At 45.2% G+C, this 17,610-nt stretch overlaps 1 pseudogene; it reads left to right on the top strand.

Moving 5' to 3' along the window:
- The first annotated feature begins 8,417 nt into the window (after positions 1-8,417).
- On the top strand, positions 8,418-16,145 carry LOC121571485 (annotated as a pseudogene).
- Positions 16,146-17,610: the final 1,465 nt, after the last annotated feature.

Raw genomic sequence — 17,610 nt, forward strand, 5'->3', positions numbered from 1 at the left:
ATACAATCTTCCCAGCTCTGCAGATTTTGCTGTGAAGAGATAGAATCATTAGATCATTTGTTTTGGTTCTGTCCATTTGTAGCTTGTTTTTGGACACAGGTCCAGGAATGGCTAAAGGATTGCAATATTTACCTGGAACTAACCTTGCAGATAGCATTACTGGGTGATCTGAAAAGTCATAGTCAATCAATCAATAATATAATAATACTTTTAGCAAAAATGTTTATTTTTAATTCACAATCTGTAGAAGCAATGAGAATAGAAAGGTTCAGAACTTTTGTAAAACATCACAGTACGGTTGAAATATATATGGCAAATAGAAATCCTATATGGATGGTGTTAAGAGATAGATGGGAGGTATTGAATAGAGTTAAAGGATGGGACTAATAACAAATAACAACAAATAATAACAAAGATAGCTAATAATGTAAGCATACTGTGTCCATAATAAGTATATAGGTTGTATGTTGGGAGCTTTTGGGAAAGAGCACAGTTAGAAAGATATGGCATTTAGAAGCAAACCGGATGGACATCATGAAAATGATCGGAGAGGTTGAGAGTAGAAGAAGTTCAGGAGCAAAAAAATAAATAAATATATATATATATATATATATATATATATATATATATAGAATTATTGTAAAATTAACTCTGTCCATAAGGTGTAGATAGTAAGTATAGACCGGAAGTAGAGGCCTGGGCGTTGTTGTTCACTAATTTACTCCAAGTAGGGAAAGGATGGTGGGGGTTGAAAAGTAATAAAGGGGAATATATATATAAAAAATAAAAAAAACATGGGGGATTGGAAGTGATGCAGACAATTACATTAATAGAAGATACAATCTATCTGCAATATTAAGCTGATCCATCCCCCCCAAAAAAAAGGACCCTCATTGGAACAATTAGAGATGGAACTTAAAGCATATATAAGACAACTAACTGCTATACATAAAGTGATCTATCTCCAGGAAAAAGGGCGAGAACCGGAACCTGGACCAGAGGAGCCAGGACCGGTGATTCCAGGAGATCAAGTCTACATCCGAGTGTTTCGTAGGAAGTGGAACGAGCCCAGGAGAGAAGGACCATATACAGTGATCCGAGCGACGCCCACAGCAGTACAGGTGGAAGGAAGTACGACGTGGTACCATCTAAACCACTGCACCAGGGTCCCGAAGAGAACCAGTCTGCCATCGGCGAGCCATGGGGAAGAGGAGGATGTCGAGGCACCAGATGGAGTCCAAGAAGAAGAAGCATGCACGAGTCCAAGTGCCAACGTTGAAGGACGACAGGCACTCCCACCTGAAAATCTGGAGAGTCGGGAGGTGGGGCCTGATGATGTGGGGAATACTGCTGATAGGATGCCTGCCATGGCAGATCCCCCAAACACAAGCAGACACCCAGGGAGTGGAGGGACAACAGGAGAAGGAGGAAGAAGCGATCTTTCTACCATTGAAGGAAGAGACTCCTCTGCTGTTGAGGAAAGAGACTTTCCCACAATTGACTTCTCTGCCCTCACATGATCTCCGACAATTTAAGAACTGTGGAATTGCTCTAACGGTAATAGCAGTTAACCTAGGAGAGATGGTGGTGGGTCTGCCTACAACTATACAATATTCTAGAGATAGTCTTACTGAGCCAGGAAGAATTGCTGTTGTAAACAAAGAACAAGTATCGTATACAGGATGGCCTAGATTGGGGAAATGTCAGATTGAAGGATATGTAATGTTTAGAATAAAATGTCTAAAAAATCATTGTGTAGAAGTTGAGCCAAAAGTAAATAGACATGGAAAAATAATGGATATAAAACAAACTAAACATCTCATGATTTCATCAGTGCTTAAGAAATTGGCCCCTAAAGTTAGATTGAAGAATAGAATAAAAAAGCATGTACCATTGGGGATAGCTCAAACTAGTATTTCTATTCCAGCGCAAGTACTGACAGTTGAAGAAACTCAAAGATCCTTTTCAATACGTAGGATAAAACCTCTGCCGGAAAAATCACTTTGTGGGTGGGCTAAACATCAAACAAGAGGAGAAGCAATCTGGGATGAATATGGCTGTCAAATAGAAGTTAACAAAGGAGACACTAGTTGGGAAATTACCTTTAAGGAATTGACTCAAGAAAATAATGCAAAGTACATATTGGAAATAGATAGTGTTAAAGGGTTAGAAGGAAATAGTATAACAACAATGGACATTGATCCTATTTCCAAACACCAATCTAGACAGGAGGAAGAACCTGAAATAGTTAACATAACTATGACCACTACCCAAGGACCACTAAGTACTATAGCAGTTGAACCAACAAAGACAGGATTAGAAAAAATAGGAACAAATGGGTTTTTTCAAAATGTATGGGATTCTTTAACAAACTGGGGAAGTCAGGAAAATAGACAATCTACCTCAGCCCCAACAGTAATACCGAAAGTAATAATAGCATCACAAAAAATAGAAAGGCTATGGGAGGGAGCCATGCAAAATGATTGGTACAAATGGGCACAATATTCAGCTAAAATAATTAATAGAAAAACAAATTGTTTAGTATGTGCTCCTTCTCCATTAAAATAATTGATAGTAATACCAAGTCCACACAGTTACAAGGACTGTGCTAACTTCCAACGAAGTTACTGTCATCTTAAAAGAGGAGAAAGGCCCTACTGTCCTGCAGAATGTTTATCATTTTTGGGAAATCCCTATCATTACAGATTCTATAATCAAACAGGATGGGGAGAGTGGTGTAAAAAAAATAGATATCAGAATAGAGCCCAGAAAAATGGAAGCACCGGAAAAATACCGTATAGACTATAATCTAAATTATGAATGCTACAATAAAACAAATGGGGAGCACGATTTGGGAAAATTTAAGGGAAAGTGTGAGACCACATGGCACCTAAATAATGATACGTCCTGGAATGCAGATACCCCCCACAGAGCAGTTTATCAGGCAGAAGGATCAAGTACTGGGGTAATAGCTACAAATGGAGGGCCGGGTGACCCTGGGGAATGTGAGAAGCAAACACTGGCAATGCCATTGATTTCTCCTTATGAGGATCAATCGGTGGCAGTGGCAGATTTCTTTTGGGTATGTGGAGGACAAAGGATTAGAGCTACTTTGCTTAAAGGATGGAAGGGAGCATGTGCTAGAGTACAAATGCTTCAGGAGGTGGTTATATCAGAGTGGGAGGTAGACCAAACAACAAATAGGGATGCACAGAATAATAATAAAAGGGTAAAAAGATCATATGAACATGACCCCAGTGTATATTTGGATGCAATAGGTCAACCCAGAGGAATTCCAAATGAATATAAGGCAAGAGATGAAATTAAAGCAGGATTTGAATCAATATTTGTCTGGATTACAACCAACAAAAACCTAGAATGATCAATTATATTTATTATAATCAACAAAGGTTTATTAATTATACAGACTCTGCATTATCAGCTTTAGGAGAGCAAGTACAGGCTACCAGTAGAATGGCATGGCAGAATAGGCAGGCTCTAAACTGGCTATTAGCGGAAAAAGGTGGAGTTTGTGTTATGTTTGGAGATGAATGTTGTACTTTTATCCCCAATAATACTGCTCCGGATGGTTCTTTCACTGAAGCAATGACTAAACTCAAGGGACTACGAAAAGAGGTTAAGGATAATGCTGGGTATGATGCTCATGTTTGGGACTGGATGGAATTAACTTTGGGAAAATGGGGTGCAATGTTTACAAAAATGGCAATAATGATAGGAATATCACTTGTAGTAATGGGAGTAGTTTTTGTTGTATACTACCTCTGTTAAAATCACTTTTGATTCAAACCACAGTAAAATAAATGACTGTACAGACAATTGTTACTATTTCAGCCAAATAAATACACCCAGTTTAGGGAGCTCCAGGACAGTATGTTAATAAATATGGGAAATCTTGTAATGTTAAAGGAGGACCAATGGACTGTCCATTTGGGAATCCTGAATGTCTGTATGGAGTTGTCCCTGGGGGTGGATGGGCCTGCCATGGTTACAAAGCCCAACAGGAAAATGTGGAGGTTAATTTAGAGGAAAACCTTGCAGACTTGTATCCAATACCTGACTGGGCTATGGGACCTCATCAGGATGGGTCAAGTATTGAGGAAGATATATTGGTTTAAATATATGCGTGTGAAGTGAAACCAAATATGGCAAGGCTAAGAATAAGTAAATGCACATGCTTACATTCATTTTAAAATTAATCTTTGTATTATTTGGGACATTATTGGAATGTCCCATAGGGGGGATATATAGGATTATTTTATGTATCATTATGGCACATGTAGGGAGATGCCAAAGGTAAAATATAATAAACATGTTTGATATTTTATAATTCAGATACATGCTTAAATAAGGAATATAGACATGAAGTATATGCTGTGTTTTAAATGAATGCATGTGTTATTTCACAGAGGCTCTTAAACAGTGTGCAGTACATTAGTGTTTTAAGAAGGGGCCTAAGCCACGCAGCCAATAGAATGATAGAATGAGAGGCTTCATATAGAAAAAAGCATTCATGACATTTTGGAGTGGATAATGTGTAACAGCTGGACGTTGAAAAAGAGGGGTGGTGCAGAGTGCAGAACTAAAAAAAAAGTTAAGAATGTATGGATGTTTTTTTAATATGTGTGTATATAAGAGATCTCTAAGCCAGAGGGAGACAGTTGCTCCATGGAGCAAACTCTGGCTTTGTTATGCAATAAAGTCTAATTCTTGAATTCACAAGCTCCTGTGTCTTGAGAGATATTTTTGAGTTGATTATCTCTTAGTCAAATATTTCTACGACAGTTTCAACTGACCATATGACATTCTCCCAATCCTCTTCTGGATCATCCAAATGCACTCTAGCAAACTTCAGACGGGCCTGGACATGTACTGGCTTAATCAGGGGGACACGTCTGGCACTGCAGGATTTGAGTCCCTGGCGGCGTAGTGTGTTACTGATGGTAGGCTTTGTTACTTTGGTCCCAGCTCTCTGCAGGTCATTCACTATGTCCCCCCGTGTGGTTCTGGGATTTTTGCTCACCGCTCTTGTGATCATTTTGACCCCACGGGGTAAGATCTTGCGTGGAGCCCCAGATCGAGGGAGATTATCAGTGGTCTTGTATGTCTTCCATTTCCTAATAATTGCTCCCACAGTTGATTTCTTCAAACCAAGCTGCTTACCTATTGCAGATTCAGTCTTCCCAGCCTGGAGCAGGTCTACAATTTTGTTTCTGGTGTCCTTTGACAGCTCTTTGGTCTTGGCCATAGTGGAGTTTGGAGTGTGACTGTTTGAGGTTGTGGACAGGTGTCTTTTATACTGATAACAAGTTCAAACAGGTGCCATTAATACAGGTAACGAGTGGAGGACAGAGGAGCCTCTTAAAGAAGAAGTTACAGGTCTGTGAGAGCCAGAAATCTTGCTTGTTTGTAGGTGACCAAATACTTATTTTCCACCATAATTTGCAAATAAATTCATTAAAAATCCTACAATGTGATTTTCTTGATTTTTTTTCTCAATTTGTCTGTCATTACAGGCCTCTCTCATCTTTTTAAGTGGGAGAACTTGCACAATTGGTGGCTGACTAAATACTTTTTTTCCCCACTGTATATCTGTCATTCAGATGATACAATAACATATTTGTATATGAATTTCCAAAATATTATAGGTATTATTCACATTTACTTCTAATGAGCTGTACTTTTACAATATCTTTGTATTGTGCTTTTTTAATAAACAATTTTTTATCCAGCAGATGGCATGAGTGCTTTCTTACAGTAAATGGATATTGTCATCATCATCAACTTTTCCATATAACCTGCTTTGGTCAAACTTCCTTTCAGCCTAATATAGATCTTAGGCTCTTAAATGTGTGAGTTAAAGTAAAAATGCCCTACCCCATCAGTGGAAGACCCATTTAGATTTTCAGAATGACTTTTTGGGGAAGAGTGTGCCTTCTCAGTTTTATGATGTCATATTCAAACAGACCACCATAGTTCCTGTGCCCAAGAAAGCGAAGGTAACCTTCCTAAATCATTAGTCCTCTCCTGTACTCCTTGTTCACCCACGACTGCGTGGCCAAGCACGACTCCAACACCATCATTAAGTTTGCTGACGACACAACAGTGGTAGGCCTGATCACAGACAACGATGAGACAGCCTATAGGCAGGAGGTCAGAGACCTGGCAGTGTGGTGCCAGGACAACAACCTCTCCCTCAATGTGAGCAAGACAAAGGAGCTCATCGTGGACTGTAGGAAAAGGAGGGCCGAACAGGCCCCCATTAGCATCGACGGGGCTGTAGTGGAGTGGGTCGAGAGTTTCAAGGTCATTGGTGTCCACATCACCAACAAACTATCATGGTCCAAACACACCAAGACAGTCGTGAAGAGGGCACGACAACACCTTTTCCCCCTCAGGAGACTGAAAAGATTTGGCAGGGGTCCCCAGATCCTCAAAAGGTTCTACAGCTGCACCATCGAGAGCATCCTGACCGGTTGCATCACCACCTGGTATGGCAACTGCTTGGCATCTAACCGTAAGGCATTACAGATGGTAGTGCGTACGACCCAGTACATCACTGGGGCCAACCTTCCTGCCATCCAGGACCTATATACTAGGCGGTGTCAAAGGAAGGCCCAAAGAATTTTCAAATACTCCAGTCATCAGAGTAATTGACTGTTCTCTCTGCTACTGCATGGCAAGCGGTACCAGAACGGCACGTCTAGGTCCAAAAGGCTCCTTAACAGCTTCTACCCCCAAGCCATAAGACCGCTGAACAATTAATGAAATGGCCACCTGGACTGTTTACACTGACCCCCCCTTATTATTTTTACACTGCTGCTACTCGCTGTTTATTATTTATGCATGTTCACTTTACCCCTACCTACATGTACAAATTATCTTGACTAACCTGTACCCCCGCACATTGTCTCGGTACCAGTACCCCCTGTATATAGCCTCGTTATTGTTATATAATTTTCTTGTGTTACTTTATTTTTTAACTTTAGTTTATTTAGTAAATATTTTCTTAACTCTATATTTTGAACTGCATTATTGGTTAATGGCTTGTAAGTAAGCATTTCACAGTAAGGTCTACACCTGTTGTATTTGCGCATGTGAAAATGTATGCACTCACTAACTGTAAGTCGCTCTGGATAAGAGCGTCTTCTAAATGACTAAAATGTAAAATGTAATGTGACAAATACAATTTGATTTGATATGATTTGATATCCTGTCTGCAGGAGTTCTGAGGAGCTGGTTAGTACTGGTACTGTGTATCACTTCCTTTTAATATTGAAATGTGGACATGCACGTCTATGATGGCAAAGGGATCTTCCAAGTAAGCAAAGGTCAGACTCATGGGCCAGGGTCTGGTATTTACATGGAAACAATATTGAATATTTATATTACTGTGTTGAATTCCAGGTAGTAACCTACGGATGCATGATTACCAGTTCTCCCATATTGCCTCCTCATCCTAAAGATAGGTCATGCCGAATAATGACATTAGTGGTGTATGACTATTTTCAGTATCCCTGCATGGTCTGGAAGGTCACTGTTCCAGTTAGGGGGTTTCTGTGTCTATGTGTTTATGTCTATGTGGTCAGACAGACAGCCAGCAGCCAGGTCATTGTCACTGCTCCTGAGAAACAGAAACTGGAAATGACATCACCAAAATATGTTACCTGAAACGTAGAAGTGGGGCCTTTGTCAGAAACCTGGGACCCAATATCTTCTGAAACAGTTGGCAGGTGTTTCATATCCTTCAGCCACACTGTCCTATGAGCATGCAGAAGAAGTCATACAAACACTTCTCCAGACATATGAAGCCTAGATGAAAATGCACACACACTGTTATGATATTTTCTCTCTCTTTCACTCTCTCTCTCTAACACCCCATCTCTCTCTCGCTCGCTCTCTCTCCCCCTCTCCCCCTCTCTCTCTCTCTCCCCCTCTCTCTCTCTTTCGTTCTCTCTCGCTCCTCCCCCGAACCCTCCCTCTATCTTTCTCTGCAACATTGAGTGGTCTGCTCATAAAGTGAAAAAGCTACCGGTATCTGTGAAACACCATGACCATTAACCACACAACCAGCAGCAGCTAGGAAACACAGGCTCCAAAACCACCACCACCAGACTGATCAGCACAGTGACAGACCCCAAACACACCCACACCTCATCGTCTAACTCTCAAGCTGAGTGAAGGGTTATTTTCAGAGAGCAACTATAGAATGTGACTTCCTTTTCAACTAACATACAGGGATTATTTTATAGAACAGCAGCCCTCATCAAAAAGAAGTCTCTGCTCTTTCTCTACTCTTTCTTCTCTGTGTGTTTTGGTTAGTCAACTGCTTGCTACCAGTGACAGTGATAGATGAGGACATACAGCCAGAGGAAACAGTCATACAACGCCTTAAAGAGATGTCTGGTGGTCCCTTATCCTGCTTCTCCAAACAGGGAATACTCCTTCTCCTACTCTACAACCTAAAAAGGTTTCTCTTAAAACTCCCTTGCGTATTGATGGATTTTATATGGTTTGGTACACTATTCCATTCCAGAAGTGTTTTAAGGAGAGAGCTTTTTCCAGCCATGCTCCTACAGTGCAGCAGTCTGATATTGGCAACATTAGCTCTGGTGTGATGGCTATGAGAGTCTACTGAAATTAAAATAACCAGACAGGTAACTGGGGGCAAGGTCATGTCTCACTTTAAAAAACATCAACAGTTTGATCTGCACCACCACCAGATCAACTGGAAGCCAGCTCAGTTCCCTGAAATGATTAGGACCTATGTGCGTCCCAATGACTGAGCTTCAGTTTAATTCTCATTAGTTTGTTTTGGGTCGTTTGAAGTTTGTCCTTCAGATTTTTTGATACGCCACTGAACCATGAGAATTCATGACAGAGCTGTTTTTGTGTAAGGGTTTATAATACCTTATTTCAGACTGACATGTATTTATAATGTATTTATAATGTCGCCCATGCAGTATATGATGCATTGGTGGTGAATAATTACACAGTAACCACAGTGTGATTTGTACTTGTGAGCTGAGGAGGGGTTATCAGATCACCCCCACTTCTCTTTTCCTGTCATCTCATCCTGTTCTGCTGAATGTGGGTGTCACGATGTTAGAAATGGTGTGGTGTGGAATCAAGCGCAGAAGCAGATGGACAGTCCAACAAGACTTTACTGTAGAGTGCAAAAATAAATCCAACAAAGCCAGAGGCCAAAAAGACGCACACAGGCGTCAAAACACGAGCGCACACACAGGGCGCAAATCTCTCCTCAACCGAGGAGGTAGCTCAATGGTAAAGGCGTACCGAAACACGGGTAACGCACGAACACCTGACACAAACCAATTACACACAACACTACACTAACAACAAGGAAACTAAATAGGGTGCTTAATGATACATAACACAAGACAGGTGTGGCTAACAGACAAAACTAATCAAACAGGAAACATAGAGCGGTGGCAGCTAGTACTCCGGAGACGACGACCGGCGAAACCTGCCCGAACAAGGAGGAGGAGCTGCCTCGGCCGAAACCGTGACAGTACCCCCCCCCCTTGACGCGCGGCTCCAGCCGCGCGCCGCCTCCGGCCTCGGGGACGCCCAGGAGGACGCGGGGCAGGGCGCGTAGGATGACCACGATGGAATTCGGTCATCAGGGACGGATCCAGAATGTCCCTCCTCGGCACCCAGCACCGCTCCTCCGGACCGTACCCCTCCCACTCCACGAGATATTGGAGACCCCCCATCCGGCGTCTCGAATCCAGGATGGTCCGAACAGTGTACGCCGGAGCCCCCTCAATCTCCAACGGGGGCGGAGGAGTCTCCTCAATCTCGAAGTCCTGGAGTGGACCAGCTACCACCGGCCTGAGGAGAGACACATGGAATGAGGGGTTAATATTCTTGTAATCAATAGGTAGTTCTAACCTGTAGCACACCTCATTCAATCTCCTCAGGACTTTAAAAGGCCCCACAAACCGCCGACCCAGCTTCTGGCAGGGCAGGCGGAGGGGTAGGTTTCTGGTTGAGAGCCAGACTCGATCTCCAGGTGCGTACACTGGCCCCTCACTGCGGTGTATGTCGGCGCTCGTCTTTTGTCGACGTATGGCACGCTGCAGATGGACGTGAGCAGCGTTCCACGTCTCCTCCGAGCGCCGTACCCACTCATCCACAGCGGGGGCCTCGATCTGGCTCTCATGCCACGGTGCCAGAACCGGCTGGTACCCTAATAGACACTGAAAAGGGGTTAGTCTGGTGGAGGAGTGGCGGAGAGAGTTCTGTGCCATCTCGGCCCAGGGCACATATCTCGCCCACTCCTCCGGCCGGCCCTGGCAATATGACCTCAGAAACCTACCCACATCCTGGTTGACTCTTTCTACCTGCCCATTGCTTTCCGGGTGGTAACCCGAGGTAAGGCTCACCGAGACCCCCAAACGTTCCATAAATGCTCTCCAGACTCTGGAGGTAAACTGGGGGCCTCGATCGGACACTATATCCTCGGGTACCCCGTAATGCCGGAAGAAGTGAGTAAATAGAGCCTCAGCGGTCTGTAGGGCAGTAGGAAGACCCGGCATGGGAAGGAGACGACAGGCCTTAGAGAACCGATCCACAACGACCAGGATGGTGGTATTCCCCTGTGAGGAGGGAAGATCGGTAACAAAATCCACCGATAGGTGAGACCAGGGTCGTTGTGGAACGGGCAGGGGCTGTAATTTACCCCTGGGCAAGTGTCTGGGTGCCTTACACTGGGCACACACTGAGCAGGAGGAGACATAAACCCTCACATCCCTGGCTAACGTTGGCCACCAGTACTTCGTACTAAGGCAGTGCACCGTCCGACCAATACCCGGATGTCCAGAGGAGGGAGACGTGTGAGCCCAATAAATCAACCGATCCCGGACCTCGGCGGGACGTACGTCCGACCCACCGGACACTGTGGAGGACTAGGGTCGGTGCATGCACGCCCGCTCGATCTCCGCATCGACCTCCCACACCACCGGTGCCACCAGACAAGACTCCGGTAGTATGGGAATGGACTCCACGCACCTCTCCTCCGCGTCATACCGGCGGGACAGAGCATCTGCCTTCCCGTTCTGGGACCCAGGGATGTAAGTGATCTTAAACACAAACCGGGCGAGAAACATAGTCCATCGAGCCTGGCGAGGATTCAGTCTCCTAGCTGCCCGAATGTATTCCAGGTTACGGTGATCGGTCAGAATGAGGAAAGGGTGCTGAGCCCCCTCAAGCCAATGCCTCCACACCTTTAGGGCCTGTACTACGGCTAACAGCTCCCTGTCCCCTACGTCATAATTCCGCTCCGCCGGACTGAGCTTCTTAGAATAAAAAGCACAGGGGCGGAGCTTAGGTGGTGTACCCGAGCGTTGAGATAGAACGGCCCCGATACCGGCCTCAGACGCGTCCACCTCAACTTGGAAAGGTAAAGTGGGATCCGGGTGCGCCAACACCGGAGCGAGGTAAACAGGTCCTTCAGTCTCCCAAAAGCCCTGTCCGCCTCAGCCGACCACTGCAAGCGCACCGGACCCCCCTTCAGAAGAGACGTGATGGGAGCTGCCACCTGTCCAAAACCCCGGATAAACCTCCGGTAGTAATTCGCAAAACCCAAAAACCGCTGCACCTCTTTAACCGTTGTTGGGGTTTGCCAATTACGCACGGCGGACACTCGGTCCACCTCCATTCTCACCCCTGACGCAGACAACTGGTAACCCAAAAAGGAAACTGACTCCTGAAAGAACAGACATTTCTCAGCCTTGACATACAGGTCATGCTCCAACAGTCTCCTCAATACCCTGCGCACCAGGGCTACATGCTCGGCCCGAGTAGGACTGTACACCAGAATATCATCGATGTACACCACCACTCCCTGCGCCTGCATGTCCCGGAAAATTTCATCTACAAACGATTGGAAGACTGATGGAGCATTCATTAACCCATATGGCATGACGAGATACTCGTAATGGCCGGAGGTAGTACTAAATGCTGTCTTCCACTCCTCGCCCTCCCTAATGCGCACCAAATTATATGCGCTCCTGAGGTCCAATTTTGTGAAGAACCGTGCCCCGTGTAATGACTCCGTCATAGTCCCAATCAGCGGAAGTGGATAACTATATTTAACAGTCACCTGATTGAGACCGCGGTAGTCAATACACGGACGCAGACCTCCATCCTTCTTCTTCACAAAAAAAGAAGCTTGAGGACGCGGGAGAAGTAGAGGGCCGTATGTATCCTTGTCTCAGAGACTCGGCAATGTAAGTCTCCATTGCCCTTTTCTCCTCCTGTGACAAAGGATACACATGGCTCCGCGGGAGCGCGGCTCCTGTCTGGAGGTCTATCGCACAATCCCCCTGTCTATGAGGTGGCAATCGTGCCGCTCGGGTCTTACTAAACACGAGTGCCAAATCCTCATACTCAGGAGGAATGGGCAGTGCTGGCATCTGGTTCGGACTTTCCACCGAGGTCGCCCCTACGGAAACACCCAGACATAACCCCTCACACTGAGCAGACCACCCTTTTAGAGCCTTCTCTCGCCACGAAATAGTAGGATCATGGGTAGTCAACCAGGGAAGCCCCAGTACCACCGGATACGCAGGAGAGTCAATCAGATAGAGTTGAATCGTCTCCTCATGACCCCCCTGCGTCATCATCCTAAGTGGCGCTGTGAGCTCCCCAATCCACCCAGATCCTAATGGACGACTATCTAAAGCATGTACGGGAAAGGTTTATCGACTGGAAGGAGGGGAATCCCTAACTTAACACAGAATTTACGATCTATAAAATTCCCAGCTGCGCCTGAATCGACTAGCGCCTTATGCTGGGAACGAGGTGCAACCTGTGGAAAACAAACAGGTAATGTAAAGTGGACGACAGAAAGCTCTGGGTAAGTAGGGCGCCTACTCACCTGGGAGGACTCCCCCACTGTATGGCCTGCCATCCCCCCTCCTCAGGGGACCCTCCCCAGCACCTAGCCGCGGTGTGCCCTCCGCGGCCACACTTGGTGCAGGAGACTGCCCCCTCGGGTTCCTACCTCTTCTCCCTCTAGCGCCAGCCCCTCCAAGCTCCATCGGACTCGGCTCGGAGGCGCTGGAGGGTGGAATGGGAGACCCCCATCTGGGACGTCCGCGGGTCCTGATTAGGTTGTCCAGACGAATAGCCATGTCCACAAGCTGGTCGAACGTTAATGTAGCGTCCCTACAAGCTAACTCCCTGCGGACGTCCTCCCTAAGGCTACACCTAAAGTGGTCTATGAGGGCCTTCTCATTCCACCCCGCATCAGCCGCTAGAGTCCGGAACTCCAGTGCAAATTCTTGAGAGCTCCTCATCCCCTGTCGAAGGTGGAATAGACGTTCCCCCGCCGCTCTTCCCTCTGGTGGATGGTCAAAGACCGCACGGAAGCGGCGGGAGAACTCCGCATAGGTGACTGTGGCGGAGTCTATTCCCCTCCATTCGGCGTTGGCCCACTCCAACGCCTTGCCGGTGAGACAGGAGATGAGGGCGGAAACGCTCTCGTATCCCGAGGGCGCCGGGTGTATGGTGGCCAGGTAGAGCTCCACTTGCAAAAGGAACCCCTGACACCCGGCAGCGGAGCCGTCGTACGCCCTCGGGAGCGAGAGCCGAATTCCACTGGGTTCCGGTAGATGGTTGGGCTGGTTCTCTGGTGGTGATGGAGCGACAGGTGGGGCTATGGGAACACCGCTGGTCTCCCATCGCCGAAGTGTGTCCATGACGCCCTCCAAAGCGTGCCCGATCCGATTGATGCGATGCTCTTGTCCCAGAAGCCGTTCCTCCACGTTGTCGACGTGTGCTCCTGCTGATTCCATATCGGGTGTGTAATTCTGTCACGATGTTAGAAATGGTGTGGTGTGGAATCAAGCGGAGAAGCAGATGGACAGTCCAACAAGACTTTACTGTAGAGTGCAAAAATAAATCCAACAAAGCCAGAGGCCAAAAAGACGCACACAGGCGTCAAAACACGAGCGCACACACAGGGCGCAAATCTCTCCTCAACCGAGGAGGTAGCTCAATGGTAAAGGCGTACCGAAACACGGGTAACGCACGAACACCTGACACAAACCAATTACACACAACACTACACTAACAACAAGGAAACTAAATAGGGTGCTTAATGAGACATAACACAAGACAGGTGTGGCTAACAGACAAAACTAATCAAACAGGAAACATAGAGCGGTGGCAGCTAGTACTCCGGAGACGACGACCGGCGAAACCTGCCCGAACAAGGAGGAGGAGCTGCCTCGGCCGAAACCGTGATAGTGGGGGAGGAGTGGACTTTAATGAAGTAAAATAGGACCCAAACACTCAGATACGTACAGATAGAAAGTGCAAATATGTAAAGTGCCATTTACAGTATAAATGACACCTGGAAAAGCACTGTATAAATCTAATCCATTATTATCTATTAATTGATTGTGTAACACTTTGCATTGCAGTGTATTATTGTTTAATTATTCATGTAGGCACATTGTAACAAATATTACAACGTAACAATGAGTAATTACAATACTTGCTACACAATACTTACATTAATAAATATACAGTGAAAAGATAATTGTAATATAGTGTGTAACCATTGATTGATGTCAGAATAACGTGTATTTGTGTGTTTCAGGTGTGGGTGTTCCTCTGTTCATCAACAAGACAGTGGGGGACTCCGTGGAGCTGCTGGCAGGCTTAGAGAGGGGACATTTCAAATCATTGCAGTGGAAGTATAGAGGAAAATATATTGTAGAAGTCAACTCAGAAGGTGTATATTCACCTGGATCCCAGTTTGAGGGGAGACTAAAGATGAACAACAAAAACTTTAGTTTAACGGTCAGAGAACTGCCACTGCAAGACTCAGGGGATTTTCTAGTTACAGGCGAAGGGGACGAAGGTCAGATTGGCAGTAAGACCATCACTCTGAAGGTCCACGGTAGGCTGTTATCACCTTTTTGCATCCTATTTTGATATCATTCTAATTTATATCCATGACCACGGCTGATGATCTTTAAACTATAATGAAGATTTGTTGGTTTTATACTGACCTTACTCACCATGCTTTGATACATTTCCATCACATTATCAAGTTTTATCCTCTGTCGTCTTTCTCCTGGTGGTATGGCTATGGTAGGGATCATTTAGAAGACTGATTATGTGTCTCTATCTCTCTCCTGGTTGGTCAGAGCCTATATCCAAAGTGGTGATCCAGACAGACATCACGCTATTAGCCAACCACTCCTGTACGGTGCGGTTGGTGTGCAACGTGTCCTGCTACTCCAACCTTACATACACCTAGGAGAGAGACAATGAGATGTACGGGGACGCCCAGCAGATTCACTTCTCTCTCTCTCCTGCAGAGAGAGACATCAGTGTAACGTGCAACGCCTCCAACCTAGTCAGTTGGAAAACTGCCTTAGCGACAGTAAAGGGTGGTATTGACAAAACCGCCCCTGCAACCTAGATATCATAATAATCCCTTCCATACACTTTTCAGTGTGCTTATATGCTTATGTTGTCAAATATAATATATAATGCTTGTGATTACATTGGAAGTGTATGATATAGAGCCATTTAGTCTTTATCATATTGTATAGTCTAATCATGTGTGTTGTACAATATGTGACAGGGCTGGCATGGTATACCATCTACATCAGAGTATCAGTAGGAGGCGCTGTGGTGCTGATCCTCACTGTAGCTGTGGCAGTGTGCTACTGCAGGGGCCGCAGTAACCCAGATATGTACTGCTTAGGGCCCTTATATACTTAAAGTTAAATTTCAGGTGGATGTAGAAATATTCTTCAGGTGATATTATTGATTTGTATTTGAATATTGAATTTGAATGTCTGTTATTGAATGGAAGACTATGTAGTCTACTTTGATAATTGTCTATACCTTTCTTGATGCTGAAACAGTTTTTTCTTGATTATCTGTCACATGTAGCCGCAGACTCTGTATGACAAGATCGCATTTGGACGCCCAGAGCCCCCCACCTCTCCCTACCAGAAAGTACTGTGAGCTGAACAGGATGTGGTCAAAGGCTGGGCCTTTCATAGATATAGAACACTCTGCATCCTCTGCATCTTGCATGTGTATATTCTGTAGTTAGGCCAAGATGTTACTGGTTAATTTCATCACAACCTACACTATTTGCTTACTTTTTCATGACTGTAATCTTCTCCCTTTGTTGATTCTCATATACAGTGGAGAGAACAAGTATTTGATACACTGCCAATTTTGCAGGTTTTTCTACTTACAAAGCATGTAGAGGTCTGTAGTTTCTATCATAGGTACACTTCAACTGTGAGAGATGGAATCTAAAACAAAAATCCAGAAAATCACATTGTATGATTTTTAAGTAATTAATTTGCATTTTATTGCATGACATAAGTATTTGATACATCAGAAAAGCAGAACATAATATTTGGTACAGAAACCTTTGTTTGCAATTACATATATCATATGTTTCCTGTAGGTCTTGACCAGGTTTGCACACACTGCAGCAGGGATTTTGGCCCACTTCTCCATACAGACCTTCTCCAGATCCTTCAGGTTTCGGGGCTGTCGCTGGGCAATACGGACTTTCAGCTCCCTCCAAAGATGTTCTATTGGGTTCAGGTCTGGAGACTGGCTAGGCCACTCCAGGACCTTGAGATGCTTCTTACGGTGCCACTCCTTAGTTGCCCTGGCTGTGTGTTTCGGGTCGTTGTCATGCTGGAAGACCCAGCCACGACCCATCTTCAATGCTCTTACTGAGGGAAGGAGGTTGTTGGCCAAGATCTCGCGATACATGGCCCCATCCATCCTCCCCTCAATACGGTGCAGTCGTCCTGTCCCCTTTGCAGAAAAGCATCCCCAAAGAATGATGTTTCCACCTCCATGCTTTATGGTTGGGATGGTGTTCTTGAGTTTGTACTCATCCTTCTTCTTCCTCCAAACACGGCGAGTGGAGTTTAGACCAAAAAGCTATATTTTTGTCTCATCAGACCACATGAACTTATCCCATTCCTCCTCTGGATCATCCAGATGGTCATTGGCAAACTTCAGATGGGCCTGGACATGCGCTGGCTTGAGCAGGGGGACCTTGCGTGCGCTGCGGGATTTTAATCCATGACGGCGTAGTGTGTTACTAATGGTTTTCTTTTAGACTGTGGTCCTAGCTCTCTTCAGGTCATTGACCAGGTCCTGTTGTGTAGTTCTGGGCTGATCCTTCACCTTCCTCATTGTGACACTCTGGCTCCATGGACTTTATATTTGAGCCAGGGTGTATTTTGATTTGTTGGGGTTTGGTGTTGTATTTCTAGGTTTGCCTTTCTGTTGGTTGTATTTCTAGGTTTGGTCATTGACTCCCAATCGGAGGTAACGAGTGTCAGCTGTCGGCTCGTTATCTCTGATTGGGAGCCATATTTAATCTGTATGTTTTCTTGTTGGGTTTGTGGGTTTTTGTTCCATGTTTCTGTCAGTGTTACAGAGGACTTCACTATCGTCATTTGTTGTTTTTTCGTGGTTGCTTTATTAAATAGAGTTATCATGTTCACTCCACGCGCTGCGTATTGGTCCGCTTCTTCAGACGATCGTGACAGAAAAACCCAC

This window comes from Coregonus clupeaformis, chromosome 8 (assembly GCF_020615455.1).
Source record: "Coregonus clupeaformis isolate EN_2021a chromosome 8, ASM2061545v1, whole genome shotgun sequence".
Taxonomy (NCBI): Eukaryota; Metazoa; Chordata; class Actinopteri; order Salmoniformes; family Salmonidae; genus Coregonus; species Coregonus clupeaformis.